The sequence below is a fragment of the Elephantulus edwardii genome, unplaced genomic scaffold (genome assembly GCF_000299155.1).
Source record: "Elephantulus edwardii isolate Elephantulus edwardi_28Jun2011 unplaced genomic scaffold, EleEdw1.0 scaffold00093, whole genome shotgun sequence".
NCBI classification, from domain to species: Eukaryota; Metazoa; Chordata; class Mammalia; order Macroscelidea; family Macroscelididae; genus Elephantulus; species Elephantulus edwardii.
The window spans coordinates 7,071,056-7,094,696 of NW_006399843.1; the positions used below are offsets into that span (position 1 = coordinate 7,071,056).

The 23,641-nt window shown below is 43.5% G+C and overlaps 1 pseudogene; it reads left to right on the plus strand.

The window, feature by feature from the left end:
* Positions 1-22,063: 22,063 nt before the first annotated feature.
* LOC102847741 lies at positions 22,064-23,331 on the plus strand (annotated as a pseudogene).
* Positions 23,332-23,641: the final 310 nt, after the last annotated feature.

The window sequence follows — 23,641 nt, forward strand, 5'->3', positions numbered from 1 at the left end:
ATGGTATATATTGGAATATACTGTGTATGTTTGCAACAAAAAACAGCAAATAATAAAATATTTGTTAAAATTCAGTTCTTTCATTACCATAGAGTTCAGGAGTCAGGCCAGATGAAAGGGACTAATTTCTTTTTTCTTTTTAAGAAAATTTTTATCTTATACTGATTTACTTACAAAATTCAAGTACATTGTTTTTCCACACTAAATCTTTCTCGTTTCCTTAACACACTCCTCTCTCTACTCATCAAATTGTACAACCCTATGATTATGCCCTGCCCATTCTAACCACTCTGTTCTTACCTCGCCCCCTCCCCACCCCCTTAGGTTCCATACACATTTTACTAGTTATCTTCCTATTTCTACAATAATGGTCTTATACAACATTTGCCATTATGGGACTGAGTTCACTTAGCATTGTGCTCTCCAGTCCCTCCCAAGTTAGGTAGTGATTTTAAAAATTATTGCTTCAGCATGCTGCGTAGTATTCCATTGTGTGAATGTAGCATAATTTCTCAATCCATTCGATTGTGGTTGTAGATTTGGACAGTTTCCATGTTCTTGTGATGGTGAATAATGCTGCTATGAACATTGGTGATTAATTTCTTTTTACAAAGAATTGAAATCAGAGAGAGATTATTTGGAATAGAGGGCAGAAAGCATAAATGAAAGCGCACCCTCCCCTTGCAGTTGTCTTTCTAACACACACATACATATCTCCACAGATCTAACAACATACTTTATTCTCTCCATTTATGATAGTTGTTTGTATGGAAATATTACAAACATGTTGTAAATACTATTACTATTATTATAGACATGCCAGACAAAAGAAGAATCAATGCCTTTGAGTTGCAGTGCTGGGGAAGAGTCTTGAACATACCATGAACCATCAAGAACACAAGTAAGTCTGTCTTGGAAAGAGTGAAACCAAGTTTCTCCTTGGAGGCTAGGTTTTTGCTTTGTTTTGTTTTGTTTTAAAGTTCCCAAGTGCTTTATCAGCAGATAAATGTATAATAAAATATGACATGGTCATATTCTAGAATATCATTTGGTTCTGAAAAGGAATAAAGTTCTGACACATGACATAATACAGATGAACTTTGAGAACAGCATGTGAAATGAAAGAAGTTAGATATGAAAGGCTATATATGTTATTACATATATATAATAATATTTACATGCCGTGTCCAGCATAAGCAATTCTATAGAGACTGCTGCTAGAGAGGCTCTGAGAAGGCACAGGTTCATTCTTAGAAGCCCTCTGGAACAGTTGTAACCAGGTGCCTGTGGACATGCTTAGCGTGAGGTGGAATTCTAAGAGGAGGGAATATGCTTAAAAGGAAATGACAGGGGAGCCAGCTGAGGGCAGGAGCGGCTGGAGAGGATACAGAGTGCCTGGGGCTGCCTTGGACACTATTTGGAAACCACAAGAAAATAACAAGCCTTGGATTCTTACACTTCATCCTTGCTCCATCCACAACCACCTTCACAGTGTCTTTCGCACGTCTGCAAGCTTGGGCCTGGTTCTTCAGTTATCTTGCAGCCTGTTTCCCTCCAGACCTTGGTTATCCCCACAGGACAGTGTGGGGCTGCCTTCCACCTGGACTTGTCCCCAGATGTAAGTTTCACTCAAGCTCTTGAAGTTTCACAGAGCTATCATATTGGTGACTTCTGGCCATACAAACCTTCCTGCCTGTGCCCTACATTTCCCTTCCCATCAGTATCCAACAGGCGATGAGTGAGTTTACTTTTCTGAAGTTTCCGGCATCATCTATTTGAGGAGGCTAGGATTTTGAAGCTCCATCTCACATACTTTCAGCACATGGCCAGGAGGGATTGATCCTTGGAGAAGGACATCGTGCTCAGAAGGGTGGAGGGACGGTTCAGGAGAGGAAGACCCGGATGAGATGGATTGATACAGTAACCAGGGAAATGAGGTTTGGTGCTTCAGAATCAGTGGGACAGGGCAGGTTTCAGAGCTGTTTATACACAGGGGTTGTTATGGGTCTCAGGCAACTTGATGGCACATAACAATAAGAAGTCTATTCATACTTCTTCTTTTCAGGACTCAGAATTTTAGTAGCTCTTTTCTCCTGAAAAACTCACCTCAAGATACTCTGGAGGTGCTGGGTGCCTGCAAATGTTTAAATGATGTCATCTAAGGGTTGAAGGAGATCTCTAATATCCATCACCTGAATCTCATTCTTCTTGATAGTCTCCACAAGAATCAGGCTAGTCCAGCCTCAGTTGTCTGGGTGTCGAGTTCTAGTACCCAGACAAGAGTCCGAGTGTCCAACCTGAATTTCTCTCACTACCATATGAATTTATTGTTGATCAAAGTACAAAGTAAAGTGTAAGGATCAATACGGCAACTGATGACTGTTTTTGTCAGGTCTAATGTAACTTAATGCAAATTCTTTTTAAAACTTAGCACCAGTCAAAAGGCATATGTTTATAAATTAACTGCTTGATATTAGAGGTACTTGAAATCTGATTTTTTTCTGTTTATTTCATTCAGTTCGTTCCCCTCCCACTCCATTTGATTCTAACATGTAAAGACTCAAGAGAAAGGTCAGGAAATCTGAGTTCAAATCCCAAAGTGGCCACTCCATAACCTCCATCCACTCTAATATAGCTGCATAGATAGGATGAAGGACTTGCATTGCATTATCTCTATATTCACATCCAGCTCTAAGTTTATATAAATAACATCTATGCAACAGAATGAAAAGGAACTTTGACGCATTATGATCACTGGGTTATGCCATCCTTGTCAGGAAGAAATGCCTTGGCCTCCTCATTTGGGTTGCTGCCACCACCAGACTCACTCAGAGAGCACGAGCATTTTACAATTGGCAGGTGCCGCTGCTTAACACATAGCTCCCAGGAGCTTGCTGTCAGGGAAAGCTCCAAGCTACTGCCAGTCCCTTCTGAATTGTTAATGCAGAATAGCTGCAAAGCCCCTCCTGGAGGCCCTCAGGTTACTGACCCCATCAGCTGTGGACAGGCCCTGCTGCCATTTCACTGGTGCGCCAGCCTCCCAAACCACATGGTCCTTCACTGGTGCTAATGGCATTCAACACAAGAAGCTGCCCTGACAAATGGAGTTCAGCCCCTCCGCTTCCTGGGCTCAAAATGCCAGTCAAATCCATTTCAAACATCTTGCTTGCAAAGCAGCCTCAGCCATCTTAGGCTAGAAACCTAGGGCTCTTATCTTTGGGCTGGAGAGCTGGTGCCCTGGCCTTATACGCAGCTTATTTGTAATGCCTTGATACCACAGATTGGCAGGAGAAGGACTTGGGACAGAGCACTGGAGATAAGGATAGTGTAGGAACAGGAGTATTAGACCCTGTGTTTCCCTGCATCAAATACAGCAAAGTTTCCATCTGTTCTTCATAGAGTTGCTGTGAGTTAGAGTCTACTCAATGGCACATAGAAGCAACAAACTGCCCTCCACATTTACTGCTCTGGAAAGGAAAGCCTCCAGTTTAATTTTTGCCAGCCTCTGGCCTAGAAACGGCTTAGATAAGCCTAGAGGATCAAGAAGGATATTTTTGCTTTGGAGTGATTAAACGCAACACAAAGAATTATTGTGGTGAGTAGATGGGTGTGGTAGAGAAAGAGAACTCCCTGCAAAAGTGGGGGCGGGGGCTGTACCTACAGAATGGAGATCTGCAGGAGACTGCACTCTGAAAGCTTTGGCATCCTACGTCTGACACTTCTGCTCGGTCTTTCTGTTTCACAACTCTACTTTTGCACCAGCTCTTGAATCCCCATCCCTTTCTGTCTTGCTGTCTCAATTTCCTAGTGCCACTGTAACACAAGTACAACAAGTGGGTGGCTTTAGAGAGCGGAGATTGTTGTGTTCTCTCTCTCTCTCTCACACACACACACACACACACACACACACACACACACACCCCTCTCAAGGAAAAAAGGCTAAATAAATCAAGATCCTAACCATGTAAATTCCTTTTGGTGGAAGTCCTGAGTATCCCTTGGTTCTTTTCAGAAGTGATTCGGTTTAGAACCCATCCTACTGAGCAATGTTCTAATTAATATTTCAAAGAAAACTTTCTTTTCAAATGGTTAACATCTGCAAGTGTAGGTGTAGGGTTCCAATTCATATCACCAGAGACACAATTCACCTCATAATAATACTGTCTTTTCATTCTTGAATACATATCTGACGATCAGTTGACGTGTTGAGAACTTGAAGCCTTCCTCATGTTCTTCCTCCAGTCAAAGCCAGTCACCTCTTTTTGTGCCATCACTGGATCTTTATAACAGTGTGAAGCATCCTTTTGATTACTCTTCCTGGTTTGTCTTCCTTACCAGCCCATAGTTCATTGTGCACCATGTTCTTCTTCCTTTACTGGACAATATAAGGCATGCAGAAGCATTCATCACTGATTACAGAATAAATCAATGTACGGCTAAACCAATAGGTGAACACATGAATGTGAAGTCAACACTCATAACTTTTGCATAGAGTTTTTCCCCTACCTGATGTTCACAGTCTTATGACTTCAGCGTAGCCTCACTGTGGCTTCACTGTGTGTAACGCTGTCTTACTCTGTGGACCTCACCCTCTAACCCATTCTTTTCATATCATGAATGGTGGGGACATCAGAAATCCTCCAGCAGCCTGAACAACTGCACGAGCTCCAAAGAGTAGGCCAATGTGGTTGCCTGGCCCTGAGCAGTTATATGACATACTAAACTCCCATAATCATCCATCAGGGCTGATTTGGGAGTGAGAAGGGGGGGAAATACATCCATTAAGCCAGTGCTGAGTCTCAGTAACTGCTCTGTGGTTTGAATAATCAATTGCCATTAGCCAACATGCTACAACCAGTGGAGATGAAGGCATTTCTGCTCTTTCCCCCTCCGTCTCTGTCTTCCACCCCATCCAGATTTAATAAGATGGCTCATGATACTCCATCTCCATAGGCAACTCATGAAAGCATCATAAACAAGTGTCTCTTGTCCACTAGACGTTCACTGGCAGAGCAGAGGGCTTACAAGTGAACATAGGTTGGGGGCTGAGATTCCCTGACTCAGCAGCCTGTGTCCCCCTGTTCGCCATGCTGGAGGGCGTCCTCTTCAACAAGCCTCTCACACCTCAGGAAAAACACCCGCATCAGCCATTTCTCAGGAACAGAAAGCGACCAATTTCCAAGATGCCGCCTGATTTCCATACCCCTTCCTCCCTCCCTTCCGAAGCACGATGTAATCTCTTCCCTGCAATATAATAAATATTTCACTTTCAAATCCCGATTCATTAAAGGAAGCCCAGGAGGGAGAAATAATAAGGTGTTGCTTTACAGCCCAAATAAAACAGTGAAAGATATATTCTATAATTTATACTTCTGACTTTAGGTTGAGATAATTCATATATCATTTCAGTTAGGGACCCCAAAATAGTGTTGTATCAGCATATTGGCTGAAAAATAACTTTTTGTATTATTTTATGCCTTTCAGTATCACGTTCTTGTTATCATACATCAACATGAGGTTGAGTTCCAGGATATCCCAGCTCCTCCGAAGGCTCTTCCTTCCATAAGCACCTAAGCAATGTGACTTTCTTCCGACAGAGCAGGCAGAGCCCGTGGGTTACAGGCAAAGACACTCTCCCCGCCAGCACACACACAGAGTTCCAACTAGAATTAGCAAGACCGAGTTATTTCTCATGTCATTATTATCTCACTTTCATTATTCTTCACCTTCAAGGGATGAGAACAAAATCAGACATACTGTCTAGTGGTTTTTCTCAACCAAATTGACAATTGTTAGGCACAGCACAGTCCAGCAAGGAGCTTGGCAGGAAAGGCTTAGGATTTGGAATGGGAGGAAAAAAACCCAAAACCATATATTCAAATCTAACTCTTCTTTTTGACAGTAGGAGGGACAGCACAGGAGGGGAAGACCCTCTATGAGGTGGATTGATTCAGTGACTGTGGTAATCGGGATGGATGTGTCAGAGGCAGTGAGATTGGCACAGGATAGAGCAGGGTTTAGGGCTGTTGTACATAGGGTCGCTATGAGTCACAAGCGACTCGACGGCACATAACAACAACAACAACAGGTATCTTTGAGCAAGTTATTTAATGTCTCAAAACCTCAGTCTTCTCATCCATAAATTGGGAATGATAATAACAACAGCTAACCAAACAAATTTTAGGGTCATTTAGTTGAGGAGGAGGTGATACTCACTGTCAGTATTTCTTATAGGCAGAGCTCTGACAGCCTAGGCAGTAGGGAGCTGTGTTGTTAATCTCAAGGCAGTTCCTCTTTGGTAGTTTTGAATTCACCAGCAGCAAGGCAGGTGGGCAATCACCTCTCATGTGATTTTCAGTCTCTGAAAACCCACTGGAGGGTCACCTTTGTTACATATAGACTCAACTGCCAGATGCTGAAGAGATTGTGACTGTTAACAGCTTCAGCTTGCTTGGCTTCACAATCAACACTCTTGGTACCAGCAGCTAGGAAATAAAAATATTAATTGTATTGGGAAAATCTTCTGTCAGGGTCCTCTCCAGAGTACTGAAGAGCAATGGTGTTAGTCTAGAGACTAAGGTGCACCTGATCCAGGTCATGGTCTTTAAAATTACTTGCTATGAATCAGAGTATTGGACAATGACTAAGGATGACAGAAGAATTGATGTCTTTGAGTTGTGAAGCTGGAGAAGGGTATTTAATATACCATGGAATGCTAGAAGAACAAACAGGTTAGTCCTGGAGAGGGTGAAATCAAGCTGCTCCTTGGAGGCATGGACTTTGAAGCTTCATCTGACATACTTTGGACATGTTGCAAGGAGGGACCAGTTCTTGGAGAGGAATATCATGTTTGTAAGGGTGGAGGGACAGCACAAAAGGGGAAGACCCTCGATGAGATGGAGTGACTCGGTGACTGAAGTAATGGGGGTAGGTGTGTCAGAGACAATGAGGTTGGCTCAGGATAGAGCAGAGTTCAGAGCTGTTGTACATAGAATTGCTATGAGTAGTTAGCAACTAGATGGCTCATAATAACAACGCAACCAAAAGAAGGTTCCTGGAAGAAAAGATGGTTGCTGGGAGATGGCTGCTTTGTTTCCATAAATAGTATAGCCAAGAAAACGCTATAGGGTATGGTACTTAACAACATACATCACTCCTCACGTATCAACTTGATTAGATTCCAAGCCCTGGGTCATTATGTGAAATCAGCACTGTACAAGGAGGACTCAGGCCCAGCCCTGGAGCCTCAGTGCTGCTGCATGTCTGACACAGCTGAGCTTTGGGTTCCAGTGCCCTGTCAAGTTCATTCAAGTGTATTTGGGGCCCCATAGCTGAACTAGAGACCAAGCTGGTGACTCTGAATATCATGAAGCTGCCAGAGGCAGGTGTCCAAATGGATAGTGAGGGTTGCTGCTCATGCCTGTACCTACCTACCTCAACCACCCCTCTGATGCCGCAGCTGCCTCCTGCTGCCCACAGACCTGGGAAGGACCCCATAGAAATATGCATTCTGCTACTGGTCTTAGAAAGGGCTTGGACTTGAGGCAGAGACCCTGGAAACTAGGAACTGCTCAGAAGAGGCAATCAGTGTCCTGGGACAGGGGAGAGAAATGTGGGAGCAGGCAACTTCTAGCACAAGGCTCCATCAAAATGTGCCTCAGTCACTTCTTTCACATGAAGATCTGCAAAGGTAGCTCCAGCTGTGGGAATGGGACCAGCAGAAGATCTTTTGGCTGCTTCATTTGCAAGCCTCAGCAACATGCAGGCTGTGTCTGAGGGCATGGAGCTGAGTCCAGGGAGAAAATGTAGGGTAATGCAAAAAAGAGTGGGATAACAAAATAGTGTGTGAGGAGTTGGTTTAGTGGGGGAGTCCTTAGAGATTTGCGCAGCTAACCCAAGTGAGATGCCTGGCTGGCTGTTTGAATCCACCAACGGTTCTGTAAGAGAAAGATGAGCTTTCTCTTCCCTGTAATTTACAGGCAGCAAAACCCTGCTAGAAGTGGATCAGTTATAAATTGGTTCTAACTTGACAGAAATGAGCTCATCAGGTCACTATTGCAGTTCACTAGACTGCACCTAATAACATGTGTATATATACACACATATACACACGCCTGCATGTGTGTATATATATTTACAACTGCACATTTTTAAATACGTATATACATATACACAAGCAGCTCTGGGGCCTAGTGGCAAGAAGCTGCCCTGCAATCCCAAAGGCACTTGATTTGAGGCCATCAGCTGCTCCGCGGGAGAAGGACGGGCAATGTACTCCCATGCAATTACTGCCTCTGAAAACCCACTAGAGGATCAGCTATGGGTCAGTTCCAATCCAAGTACACAACAACAACAACAAATACATATGTACAGCTCTCCTTCTAGTGGTAGGAAACCACTACGATCCGAAAGACACATGGTTCCAATCCACCAACTGGTCTGCAGGAGGATGAGAAGTCTCCATGGGAGGGACAGCTATGAGTCAGTTCTGACCCCGTGGTCAGACAACTATACATGTAAAAATCTAAAAAACTCACTGCCCTTGAGTCAGACCTGGCCTGACACCCCACCCCCCACCCCCCCATTGGGTGTCTGAGGCTGTGAATTGCAGGAGACGAAATTGTTCATCTTTCTCTCCCAGAGCAGAGGGTGGATTTGAACAGCCAAAGAAGCACCACCTTTGAGTTTGTAGAGCAAATAATATTGAGAGCAGAAAAATAGGAATTACTTTAAGTAAACATTTTCACTCATCCATATTGCCATGCTGCTTACACCTTGTGGCCTTCCTTCTTTAGCTTTATAGACGTTTGGTTCAGGTATTTGGTGAATCAGACTTCTTCAGGTAAGGTAAATGTCTACCTTTCTATGGCCACCAGCCTTTCACCCAGCAGGCCTCTGGCTACTTGATTTTTCCTCAAAGTTACAGTATTGAGACAGAGCCTTTTCCGCACTTGACAATCCCCCTATAGGCAAAGCAAACCCATCTCGGCCTGATGAAACCACCAGAGGAACCCAAGAACTCTTCAGCTCCTGGTTCCCAGCAGTGGGAGAAGCATTGCACAGTCCTCCCCAAGTTTTGCACTTTCCTTTTCCAAATTGACACTGTGCTTGATGTTGTTATTAGCTGCCATCAAGAGGAGTCCCTTGACTCACAGCTCCCCAAACACAAAGGGATTGTTAGGCTCACATTAGCTTATCTAATCCCTACACAAATCCTGTGAGGGAGATAACAATCCTATTATCTCTATTTTACAATTGAGAAGGAAAATGAAGATTTAAAATATAATTTTGCAAAATCATTTGACCAGTGAGTGAGTAGCCAAGATTTGAACTCAGATCTTTCTGGCTCCAAAGCCTATGTTTTGAAGTTGCAGGCCTAAAGGCAAGCTTTAATTTTAACACTGCATTTAATATCTTGTTTGCTTCTCTCTAAGGTAGGAATCTTTTTTAAAAGAATTATGCCTATCTTGGTCCTCTTAGTAAAATAAAAAAAAAAAAAAGCCAACCCTAAGATGGCTTGGTGTAAGGAATGGAGAGTATTTTGTAACATGGTAAAGTGTTACACTTATTAAAAAAATGACCATAATAAAAAATCCAAATGTCCATCAGCAAAGAAAGGTATAAACTGTGGTATATTCATACAAAAAAAATACTATGCCGCACAAAAGAACAACAAAGTACTTGCAAAGTATAATACAACATGAAAGAGTCTAGAGAACATTATACTGAGTGAAATAACTCAGCCACAAAAGGACAAATATTGCATAAGACAGCTGCTGTGGAGATGAGAAGATAACTGAGGTGTGAGGGATAAAGGGGAGAATAGAAACAGAAACGGGTAGATAAAGAATACTATAAGGACCAAGTCAAGGGACAACCAACCTGGGAAGAATTGAGATAAGGCAATGTGGCAGGTGCAACTAGCAAATAAGAGCAAGATATGTATAACTGATCAGAAGGAGAAAAGGAGGAGGGTACAGAAGAAGTGAGAAGAAATCACTTAGCAGAGACTGATGGGTGGATGGAGAGTATGAAAGAATGTGCAAGGTGCAATGGAGACTTAAAGAGAGAGGGTATATAATTCATAGATCAATAGTAATTAATTATATAAAATACAATGTCTAGAAATCATTATATAAACAAAATGTGCATGACTGAAACAAATGATTGTAAAAATAGAAATAATTATATAAAACCAATGTAAATGAAAGCAACAAAATGTATATGAAGCATTGTACACAAACCAACAAAAACTTTAATATGTCAACAGCAATGACAAAAAAGAAAAAGAAATGACCATCACAGATCAGATCTCTTCTCTGTTAGAAATGAGTTGCCATTGCCATCCACGGTGCAACTACTGGTCTTTTCCCACTGGGATCAATGAAGAGTGCAGGAAATCAAAGGCTCTTAGTCCAAATAACAAGCACGGCCATGGACACTTCAGCATCTACAACCGTGAGAACAGAAGATCTAAATGATGCCTGGTAACCACTGCTCACCCCTCTGAAAGGGATTCCAATAAAAGGAGCCACTATAATGTAGGGCGAAACTCAACATCACAGAAATGAACTGGTCTCACAAGGGTTAATGGAAGCCTTGAGATTATGTCCTTTAATCACCCTTCACATGTGCAACTACAATCAGCTCCCAAGACTCAATCTTCAGCCAAATAACAGGCATGCTGAGTAGGTGTTCAGTAGCACCAGGGAGGAACACACTCCTTAGAATAAGCAAACATTCAAGATTAAGAGGGAGGCATTTGTCAAAGAATAAGGCTCATGAGGCAGGAAGGGGTACACGGATGGAAATGGGACACACAGGCTGGAAGAAAGTGGAAAGAGTATTGTTACAATGTGGATTGTAATCAATTCCATCAAACATACTGTGTAGGAACTTTAGGATGGAAAACCAGTTCAGTCTGTGAGCTTTCACTCAAATCACAATTAAAAATGTAAAGAAAATAAAATATTGCCATTGAGTCCAGTACAACTCATGACGACCCCTTGTGTATCAGAGTAAGAACTGAACTCAGTAGGGTTTTCAAGGCCTGGTTTGAGGGGAGCTAGTTACCAGGCCTGTCTTCTGAGGTGCCTCAGGGTGCACCTAAACCCCCACCTTTTTGGTTAGTAGCTGAGCATTCAGGAAACTCTGGAATCCTGCTTGACTAGTCCATAAAAAGAACATGTTTCATGAGAGCTGCTGTCAAGTGAGTGTGGGGGAAGCTCTGTGAAGAGTATCATGGTTGCCGTCTTCTGTGGAGGCTCCTTTGCGTCAGCGGCTTGACCGCAGAGAACTGAAGCCCCCTGACACCAATGAGTATGAAGCAAATGTGGGTCCACAAAGCACCTGGAGGAGAGACTAATAAAGTGACCTTGTGTAAACAGCTCAACTTCTCACAGCTCTTGCACCGCTGAGCGATCACAACCACATGGGCTGCTGAGCTAGGGTGACCTGCCTTCACCAAAACAATAATATATCACTCTCCCCAGGCCCTGCATCACAGAAGGACTTGATCTTCCACAGGGAGGGTCCCAGAATGGGGACTCCCTTCAAGACCTTTGTCCTGGAAACAGTATGTCCGACAAAGGGGGACCCTAAGTCCAGCTGAGGCCTCTCAAGGTTTGCTGTCCCTTCACACCATACTTTGCCTGTTTCAGTTATCATATATGTGGCTCTTAGCTGATAACCCTGAAAATATAGATCTAGAGTCCATAATCTTAAAGCCCAAGGTCCATAACACAAAAGCAACCAGACTGTCAGCTCCCTGGGATTCTGATTTGATCGTTCTGCACGTGCATATTCATGAGAGAAGTGTTGGCTCATCACTTACAGGGACTGTATGTACAAAGGAACCAAGTGAACCCAGGACTCATGGTGGCACAATGCATTGTGTGTTGGGTTGCTAGCCAGAAGGTCAGTGATTTAAATCTAACAATCTGTGTCGTAAGAGAAAGATGATGTAGTCTCCTCCTGAAAAGAATCATACCCTCGGAAACATGATGGAGGGACTCCATGAGTCAAAATTGATTGTACAGCCATGGACTGTAGGGAAGGCAAGCTTTCCGCATTGACCCGCTCTTGCTCCCTGCTAGTAGAAGGGTTGTTGTTATGCACCCAAGAGCAGGAACTGACTCATAGCTAGTAGCAGCTTTGTCTCAGCTCCAACAGTAAAGACCTGCTTCCTTGGTAAAAGCCAGAACAGGGAGTCAGGACGTGTAGGATGGACACTCTCTTCAACTTTGACCACTGACTCACTGTGTAGTCTGGAACTACATTATGAGTATCAAGAGAGCTACCAAAACTATACACCTTAAAAACAAGTAGTTCTTTAGAACTCTTTGCTATATCGATGTTGTTGTTATGTGCCATCAAGTCAGAGCTAAGTCATAGCTGGCTCTCCAGTGAGTTTTTAGAGACAGAAATTCACATGGGAGGAGATCTCTCATCTTTCCTCTCACAGAGTAGCTGGTGGATTTGAACCATGTTCCTTTGGGTTAGCAGTGTAACTCTTTTCCACTAAGGAGCCACAGCTCCCTTGCTCTATGGATAGGAAGGAAAAAGAGATGTAAACACTTTTTTTACTTATGAATAGTAAACAAACAGGCAGAAATAGATAAGCAGATTGCAAACATAGTTTATAAATTTAGAAATAGTAAACAAGAAGGTAAAATAGATGAACCGATTTTGAGATACATAATCAAAAAAAGAACTGTGTGGACAGAGAAGTACAGAGAGAATGTAAAAAAAAAACCCACAAAACACTGAGAGAGAGACACTACTGCACATTGGTAGAGGTGCTGCCTGGCAGGCAAGCCAGGCATCCCTGACCTGAGCACCCATTGAGTGACTGAGTCTACAGTCATGCTTTGTTTACTACAGTGAGGACTTGGTCCACTCAGGACTTCTATAATGTCTGAGGTCTTGATATCACAGCTTCCTTTTTGAGACAAGAACAGCTTTGCCATCCTTGTTGCTGTTGCCAGGGTCAAGGCTTCCACACTGGAGAGCTCACCTATAAGACAGTCTTTGAAGGAATAGAGTGTGGACTTGAACTCTTTAAGGAGTCTCATATAACTAGGCTGCAAACCTCTGTAACCCCAATTCAGGGAATTACATGTTTCATTGTGGTTGGTAAATATTGTTTGTGTTGTTTGTTGTTTTCCCCTGGATTTCTATAATAAAATCCCACATATCAACCATAAGTGTGTTGAGACTGTTACTTGGCACTCAGAAGAGACATTTTACTTCACCTCTCTGAAATGAAGGTTAAACTGGTTGATCTCCAAAGCACCATCAAGTTCTAAGGGTTCCAATTACATGTGAGACTTTTCTTAACCGTATGTGTACAGATATTAAAGCAATTTTTAAAACTAATAAGGCTGGCAGCTGGGGTGGAAAATCATCATATAAACACAGCCCTGTATTTAGATTCCCTAGCAGGCAAGGAGTTGCATTGTCAACCCAAATGTAGGTGGTTCAAATCCACCAGCAGTCCCAAAGGGGAAAGATGGACAATCCCCTCCCGTGTGATCTACATCCTCTGGAAACCCACATGAGAGTCAGAAATGAGTCGGATCAGCGTCTTCAGCAACGAATGACTGTCTTCCCCAGTTCTTTTCCTATACTCCCCAAACCTGAGACTTCATGTGGTATTTACCAATATTAGAAATTTTACTATATGGCTTTTTCTAGAAATTTTTCTATAAGGTTTGTTTTGCAAGGATACAAAAAATTCTTCTGACCTCATTTTCATGGTTTTTGGGTCCAGAATTCTGAGAGGTGGAAGCCTCCATCTTCCATGAAAAAGACAGGATTATACAAGAGAGTGATACCTGCGTTCACCATGCTTTTCTCCGCCCTCGTAGAAACACTGGAAGCTCTGGCATTAACCCCAATTATGTTGCATAGCAGCCAGCCAAGGATACAGACAATGCAAGCAGAGGGCTTTTAGAAGTGCTAACACGATTTGGCGAACATAGCCTAGTTCTTTCTTTTCAACAGAATTGCTCCTACCTTTTGCCCCCTTCCTTTAAGGGCCACTGATCGCAGCCCTGCTATCATTGAATCTTCAGCAACATGGTAGTTTAAAAAGACTCAAGTTCTCCCCTCTTCAGGAATATATCCATTTTAATCGAGAAATTCTTCATAGTGAAAAACCTTTAGCATCAAGCAGCTCTTCAGTGGTGGCATCTTGGGCTCTAGGGCAGATGGAGGAGGGTTCTTCTGTAGCTGGGAGAGACCTACCTGGGAGGACATGCTCAACCTGCTCCTCAGTCAGCCCCGCCCACATTGTGTACCTGTGTGACTTTGGAGGCAGACAGCTCGCTTTCTTAGTGAACAGAGCAAGCTGTGTTCTACCACTAACCCCTAAATTACCTCATGTTGATTCTGACTCATGGCGAGCCCTTGTGTATCAGAGAACTCTACTTCTTAGACTTTTCAATGCATTTCCAATCCTCTCTTCTGAGGTCCAGGTAGACACCAACAACCAAACTTCTGGTTACCAGCCAAACTTGTTTAGTGTCCAGACACTCCATGCGCATGTCCATCCAGTTCTTTTAGATGACAATGAGAAGGGCCTTGCTTATTCCGGAAGCATATCCCGACTAGGAAAAGCGTGAGCCCAAGAGCTAGTATACTTTGAGCATGTAGTCAGGGAAGGCAGTCCTTGGAAAAAGATACCATACTGACAAAGATAGGTGCTCAGAGAAAGAGAGGAAGACCCTCAAAAAAGGATTAGCACAGTGTCTGTAACAATTATATCATATCAGAGAAAATGAGGGTGGGGCAGGATACCACAAGGTGTAGCTTTTTGTCATTCACAAAGTTGCTATGAATGATGGTTGACTGGACACACCTAACAACAACAGAGCCAGACAGGGACCACTGTCCTTGAGAATCCTAACCCTACCTAGACAGGGCCAGAGTGTGCTTGGTCCGAAGCTCAATTTGTGTGTATTTATTTGTATAACTGACAAATTGTTCCAACAATTAATCACTGAACCAAATGGTCTCAAAGGTTCAGCTGTGCGAAAAGCAGGGTGGGCAAGTTGGGAGTGCAGAGGGCTGTCTTAAAACGAATTAGATATTATTTCTGTCTGTAAGGAGCTCAAAGTTGCTTGGCCAAGAAATACAGACATACAGAGCATGCTACATATTAAATAAAGAACATATGAAGGAAGAGTTGGGGGTGTGGGTGCACAGAAAAGTGAGCTCTTAGTTTTACCTAGGTGTCAGGAGAAACCTCAGAGAGACATCTGTGAACTACATGAAAATGTGAGATAAAGAAAAAGCAAAGACTGGAAGAAAAAAAGAAAATGAGCTGTCTCCCAGGGATAGACTGCAGTTTGTGTAAAGCCCAGGAATTCAAGTGGCCTCATAGGTAAGGGAGTTAGTGCACTGCCAACCCAAAGACAGTTCAGATCCATAGTTGTTGCTGTTGTTAGGTGCCATCACATAAAGCATGAATCATAGTCACCCTACGAACAAAGGATCTGAACTCTGTCCTATCGTATACCATCCTCATCACCTCTGATATACTTGAGCCTATTGCTGCAACTGATTATTATTATGTGCCGTGGAGTCACCTGTAACTCATAGTACATTAGCTCTGAAACCTGCCCTATCCTGAGCCAATCTCATTGTCTCTGACAAACTTAATCCCATTTCTCCAGTCACTGAGTCAATCCATCTCATCCTAGGTCTTCCCCTCCTGCACTGTCCCTCTGCCATTCCAAACATGATGTCCTTTTCCAAGGACTGGCCACATGCCCAAAGTATGTGAGACGGAGCTTCAAAATCCCAATCTCTTAGGAGCAGCTTGGCTTCACCTTCTCTATGCCAGGCTTGTTTACAACCTGTTAGCTGAGAGAAAAATTGACTATCTCCTCACATGTGTTTTACAGCCTCTGAAAATCCACTGGAGAGTCAACTACATGTCTTTTCTACTTGATGGTATTTAAGAAGCAGACCAAAGCCACAGAGATGCATAAATCATGGCATAATGAGGTACCAGAAAAATACAAGTTGATCAACTAGAACAATTTTCCATAATTGAGTCTTCTGAATGTCTTGTCCTTTCTTAACGAGGATACCTAGTGATGATAGAAAGAGAATTGATGTCTCTGAGCTGTGGTGCTGGAGAAGAGTCTGAATATACCACGGACTGCCAGGAGAGCAGAAAAGTTCGTCCTAGAGAGGGTGAAGTTGGCTGCTCCTTGGAGGCAAGGATTCTGAGGTTTAGCCTGACATACTTTGGACATGTTGCAAAGAGGCACCAGTCCTTGAAGAGGGACATCATGTTTGGGAGGGTGGGGGGGACAGCGCAGGAGAGGAAGACCCTTGATGAGATGGATTGATTTGGTGATTGAGGTAGTGAGAGCAGGTAGATCAGAGACAGTGAGGTTGACACAGGATAGAGCAGGTTTCAGGGCTGTTGTGCATAGGGTTGCTATGGGTCACAAGCAATTCGATGACACATAACAACATGCAGGTGCACAGAGACATACCACCTCCATCCAGCTACTCTTAACAGCTATTTGGGAGAAGGATGGGCAATCTCCTCCCGTGTGATTTAACAGTCTCTGAAAACCTGCCAGAGGGTCAAGCTATGAGTCATCTCCAACTCAATAGTACACAACCACCACCCACCTATTCTTAATAGTTAACAAACCATTAAATTAGAGTTGTTGTTGTTGTTGTTGTTATGTGGCCATCGAGTCCCTTGTGACTCATAGCAACCCTATGTACAACAGCCCTAAATCCTGCTCTATCCTGCGCCAGTAGCACTGCCTCTGACACACCCATCCTGATTACCCCAGTCACTCAATCAATCCACCTCATAGAGGGTCTTCCCCTTTTGCGCTATCCCTCCACCCTCCCAAGCATGATGTCCCTCTCCAAGGACCTGTCCCTCCTTACAACATGTCCAAATTATGTCAGACGAAGCCTCAGAATCCTTGCCTCCAAGGAGCAGCCTGGTCTAACCCTCTCCAGGATGAATCTGTTTGTATTCTTGGCAGCCCATGGTACATTCAATACTCTTCTCCAGCACCACAGCTCAAAGGCATCAATTCTCCTTCTATCCTCCTTGGTCCTTGTCCAACTCTCTGATGCATAACAAGTGATTGCAAAGACCATAGCCTATATCATACGCACCTTAGTCTCCAGGGTGACACCATTGCTTTTCAGTACCCTGGAGATGTCCCTAACAGCAGACTTTCCCATGGCAATACGTAGACTGTGGAAAATCTTGAGTATGGTGCTTCATCTCCAAAAGCAAAAGCCAAACCTGTTTTTGATGAATCAATTCAAGGTGATCCAAAGTGTGCAGAGCAGAACTGCACCATAGGATTTCCAAAAGGGGGACCTTTCAGACGCAGAGGCACCTCTGAGTGGAGTTCAACTGCAAACCTTTCAGTTAATAATTCCGTGTTTAACTGTTTATGCCACCCTCAGATCCCTTGAACATCAATCCAGGCCACTTAAAAAAAATTCTTATTGGTTTGCGTACAAAGCTCATATACATTATGTTTCATACAATTCTTCATTTATATTGTGTTTCATACAACCATTCTCATGCACTGTGTTTTATAAAATAATCACTATTGGATCTTGCCCATCATTACCCTGACTTTTTACCGGGGTCCTTCCTAGTTGCTCCCCCCTCTCCCTCCACCCACCAAACTGTGCAACCCTGTTGTTTTGCCAGTACTCATCCTCACCCCTCTGCTCTGTTAGAAAGGATGTGGAGAGGTGGGAACTCTCATACACTTTTGGTGGGATTGCAAAATGGCACAACCACTCTGGAAGACAGTTTAGCATTTCCTCAAAAACGTGACCATAGAAACTCCATATGACCCAGCTATTCCACTACTAGGAATATACCCTAAAGAAATTAGAACTGAGACACAAGCAGAGATTTGTACACAAGTGTTCACAGCAGCATTATTCACCATTGCAAGAACAAGTGTGGGAATAGCCCAAATGTCCATCCACAAATGAATGGATTGAGAAATTGTGGCATATCCACACAATGGAATACTGTGCAGCACTCAGGAGCAACTATTTAGAAAAGTACTGCATAACTTGGGGCAGGCTGGAGAGCATTATGCTGAGTGAACTAACTCAATCTCATAAGGACAAACACTGCTTAAGACCATTATTGTAAAAATAGAAGAATAACTAGTAAACCATATATGGGAACCCAAGGAGGGAAGTGGTCAGGCCACTTAATAACTAATTAGAAGTAGCTCTTCCCCAACTTTCCGCCAGACATACTGTGAAGGACAGAGAAGAATAAATACAAGTATGTCACCAAGTTTCAGAAAATTTCCTTGAAGTCTTAATTTTAACTATAGAATTTTCCAGTTAGGATATTTGCTTTAATATAAAAATATTTAGGATCACTTCCTGTGTAAAGGAAGGACTTGCCATGTTTGTCTTACCATCTGAATGTCCACCAATACGTAACGTACTGCAACTCCAGGTTGAAACTAACTCCATGGCACCACTACCATGACACTGTAGCTGTGAAAGAGCAAAAGACCGAGGTCTTGTTTGTTCCCTCTTCACCTTCCCCTTTAACATCTAGCATCCTGTCTTGTTTTCAGAAGGGTTTTGTAAGAATCTGTGGGATGAATGAATAAACAAATGGATGAATACATGAATGAGAAATGGACTGCTTGACTGTCTCCACGGCATCTTACACCGACACCTGCCTGGAGAAAGAGGAGCTCTTTGAGGGAAGGGACCACTTAAGGAAAGTTGGTTTTATTGCTCTCACATCCCTCCTGTATGTTCTCAACTAATCCGGCAATCCATTATTTATGTGTCGACTAATTAAGGTTGTGAGTGGCTTGATCCTTGTTTACTTAAGTCTATCCCGGAAGATTGCCAAGATTAAATAAAATTACCTCCAGGCAAGCAAGCCTCTCAGGAGCAGCGCTAGGAGAAAAGAGTGGAAAGAGAGAAGCTGCCCCTGTTCTGGTGGGAGGCCCTGCACCTTGGAAAGCTTCAGCTCCCTCTCTCACTTCATTGCTTGTTCATGCTACATTCCCTACCCAGAGCCTCAGCGGGCCACCCAGGTGCACAGGCATCCAGGAACACATCTACATGCACCAGGGGACACTGCTGTATAATTGCGCTCCCCCACAAAGGCTGCCCCTCCTGTAGTTGTTGCTGCCAATCCCAGTTCGCGTAATAAAGATTCAGATAATCTAGACCAAATAAAACTCAGTGGAGTCTGAAACTAATAGAAAATGATTAGCTCTTCTCAGCCTTTGAATCTACCATTTTATTGTAAAACTCCAAGACCTACTCGTGTTTGGATTGTCTGTGTAAATTTAATGGAGAGAGCAGATTGGCTAGATTGGCAGAGAAAAGTTAATATTTTTTTGAGTGATTAGTTTTGAAACAAATTCTAAATCATTTTCAGAGGGCCACTTATATTTCTTTCTTCTCCCCCCACCCCAACCTTCCTCCTTCCCTCTGAGCCACGTTTTCTTTGACTTAATAGTTAACCCATCGACATCTAATCTATACTCACTGGAGTTACCAGGGCTACTCACCTTCAGGAGAATTGTACATTGGTTCATGCCCACTTTCTTTTTTTTATTTTCTTTTTATATTTTATTATGATTTTTTGTGCGTGTACTGTCAAATTGGATCTGACTGTACAGGAGGAGATTGCCCCTCCTTCTTCAGCAGAGCGTCTGGTGGATTTGAACCTTGAGCCTCTTGGATTGCAGTGCATCTTCTTGCCACTAGGTCACCAGAGCTCCCCGATTCATGCCCACTTTCAAGATGCAAGAGGAGGTCTGTCAATGATGAAGGCCCGGTCCTACGGAAGAGGGAATGAATGTACGGAAAATATGGAAATGTGTGATATTTCTTTCTCACTAGCCAGCAATTATAGATGCATTTTAAAATTCATTCAGATATTTTTTTACTCAACCACACTGAGCAGTGTTTCTAGACCAAAAATGACACTAATCTCTTACACACAGTTCACAGAGTAAAATTTCAAACAACTGAGCAATTAGTTGTTGTTGTTAAGTGCCGTCAAGTCACAGGCGACTCATAGCGACCCTATGAAGGAGAGTCCTCAACGCTTGGGTGTCTCTCATCCTCTCTCCAGGTTCATAGGGTTTCAGGAGGCAAGCTATTACGGAAATGGATGCCACGCCTCCTTCCAAACTGAGCAATTAGCTACTGAATGAGAATACTAAAACAGAAGTAAGCACAGGTTGCTATGAGAATCCAGAGAAGGGGTTTCAGTTGGTTTTAGGGGTTCAAGCCTAGTGAAGGTGAAGTGTGTATGTGTGTGTGTATGAGAGAGAGAGAGAGAGAGAGAGAAACGGAGGTAGAGGAGAGGAAGCAAGGAAGTGTATGAGCAAAAGCATAATAATAACAGTACAAAAAACAGTAGTAATAATACTCTTCCTATATCTATATCCAGCACAGTATAAGGAGCCTTGTATAGTTTATTTAATTCTCGTAAGAACTTTAAATTATCCCAGTTACACATAAAACATAACTGAAGAGAATTGAGTTTAAGAAATTTCCCCAAATCACAGATTATAAAGTTGGAATTTAAACTCAAGCAGAGAGTTCTAGCTTCTTCTTCATCACCTTTATGCCCTCCTGCTCACCACACTCTGACAAGTGTTCTTTATCTGCTAAGCAGTATAGGCACTGAAGGATTTTAAGAAGGAGAGGAACACAGGCAGATTTGCACTTTAAAGGTCAATGTGGCTGCAGAGTAGAAATGGATTGGAAAGTGGTGAGACTGAAGATAAGGGAATAATTAGGGGGTTGAACATTCCATGTGAGAGAATACTGGTGCCTAAACTGAGGCATAAGAAGGAGGGGGTCAAATGTGAGAAACTGTTAAGGTGAAAATTGGAACAGTATCTGAGGTTGTCTGAAAGTGAAGGGTAAGAAGAAGGGCTTCAAAGTCACTGCAAGATCTCAAGCCGGAGTGCGAGGCTAAGTGTGGTACTGACTATGTAGAAAATTCTGGAGATAGAGTTGTTATTGTCGTTATTACGTGCCATCGAGTTGAAATCAACTCATAGGTGACTCTCCAGTGGGTTATCAGAAGCTGTAAACCTCGCAAGAGATTACCCATCTTTCTCCCACAGAGTAGCTGATGGATTTGAACCCTGTGCCTCTGAGTTATTAGCGTAACTCTTTACTCACCAGGCTGGGTAGTGCTAGAGTTAAAGTGGATAAAGGATGCACCTCAAGAGAAGAATAAAGCCCCTCAGGCTTTGGACTTACTGACTCCGAAGTACTATGAACATCTCAATAGAGGTTAGACGTCATTGTATTAAAACAACAACAATACCAACCACAAATCGAGCTCCTTCACACAGAAGCTATAAAATGTTCAAAAAAACAAAACAACAAAACACACTGACCAACAAAACCCAACCATCTAAATAGGATGAGCATTCAGAAATATAAAGTGGAACAGAAAACAAGAAAATAAGGAAACAAACTTTCAAGAAGATTATGATGATTATATCTAATGATATAGAAAAGTCCATAAAAAGAGGTGCTAAATAATGTCCCCCTACCTCTGATTTAATCTTCAGTGAACTTTGGCGAAACTGTTTTGCAACCATGGAGTAAGGGAAGGAGACGAGATAATCCAGCTCCCAATGGAAGGAGTAAGTAAGATGTTAGATAAGGTATGGCAGATTGATCTTTCAAGTAAATAGTCTAAGAAAGAAAAGAAAACTAAGGGACCTAGGATCAATGGTTATATTGTTGTTGTTATGTGCCGTCGAGTCACCTGCGACTCATAGCGACCCTATGTACAGAGGTGAGCTCTGGTGGCCTAGTGGCAAGGAGCTGCAACTACAATCCCAGAGGCGCAAGGTTCGAATCCACCAGATGCTCTGCTGGGGAAGGAGGGATAATCTCCTCCTGTACCAGTCAGATCTGATTTGACGGTACACACACACACACACAAATGTAGGATCAATGGAGAGTTGTTTAAAAAGATAGTATCTCAGTCGGCGGCCCTGGCCGGGGACGGTGTGAGAGCGGTAAGATGGCGGCGGCGGTGGTGGTAGAGTTCCAGAGAGCCCAGTCTCTACTCAGCACCGACTGGGAGGCTTCCATCGACATCCTCCACTCCATCGTGAAGCGTGACATTCAAGAAAATGATGAGGAGGCAGTACAGGTCAAAGAGCAGAGTATCCTGGAACTGGGGTCTCTCCTGGCCAAGACTGGACCAGCTGCAGAGCTTGGAGGACTCCTGAAGTATGTACCACCCTTCTTGAATTCCATCAGCAAGGGTAAAGCAGCCCGACTGGTCCAGTCTCTTCTTGATCTGTTTCTTGAAATGGAAGCAGCTACAGGTCAAGAGGTCGAGTTGTGTTTAGAGTGCCATTGAGTGGGCCAAATCAGAGAAAAGAACTTTCTTACGCCAAGCTTTGGAGGCAAGACTAGTGTCTTTGTACTTTGATAGCAAGAGGTACCAGGAAGCATTGCATTTGGGTTCTCAGTTGCTGCGGGAGTTAAAAAAGATGGATGACAAAGCCCTCCTAGTGGAAGTACAGCTTTTAGAAAGCAAAACCTACCATGCCTTGAGCAACCTGCCGAAAGCCCGAGCTGCCTTAACCTCTGCTCGAACCACAGCAAATGCCATCTACTGCCCCCCTAAATTGCAGGCCACCTTGGACATGCAGTCAGGTATTATCCATGCAGCAGAGAAGAAGGACTGGAAAACTGCGTACTCATATTTCTATGAGGCATTTGAGGGTTATGACTACTGATAGTCCCAAGGCCATCACATCTCTGAAGTACATGTTGCTGTGCAAAATCATGCTCGACACCCCAGAAGATGTCCAGGCTTTGGTGAGCGGGAAGCTTGCACTTCGGTATGCTGGGAGGCAGACAGAAGCATTCAAATGTGTGGCTCCGGCTAGCAAGAACAGATCACTGGCAGATTTTGAAAAGGCCCTGACAGATTACCGGGCTGAGCTCCGCTACGACCCGATCATCAGCACGCACCTGGCCAAGCTGTATGACAACTTACTGGAACAGGACCTGATCCGAGTCATTGAGCCTTTTTCCCGAGTACAGATCGAACACATATCTAGCCTCATCAAACTCTCCAAGGCCGACGTGGAAAGGAAATTATCACAGATGATTCTTGACAAGAAATTTCATGAGATCTTGGACCAGGGGGAGGGCGTCCTTATTATTTTTGATGAACCCCCAGTAGATAAAACTTACGAAGCTGCTCTGGAAACAATTCAGAACATGAGCAAAGTAGTGGATTCCCTGTACAACAAAGCCAAGAAGCTGACATAGTCGACTGGCCGAAGGTCCCGCCGCCACCGTAGCACCTGGACGGCTCCGCTGTGACCTGTGAAAGAATGGGACGAGGCCAGCAGCTAGTGTCCACTGCGGCCACACAAGAAACAGTGTGGCCCTCAGCCCCCGGGGGCCTGCTGTGCATGTGGCTTTTTTAACACAGTAACTAGAATAGACGCCAGTGTTTTAATTGCCCCTCTTCTCTGCTCTTTTCTCTCTCCCTTCTGTCAACCAGGAGCCCATTCCATGTCTCTCCCCTCCCCAACCCTGCCCCTCCAGAGGAGTCGGGCTGTCTGAAACCCAACGG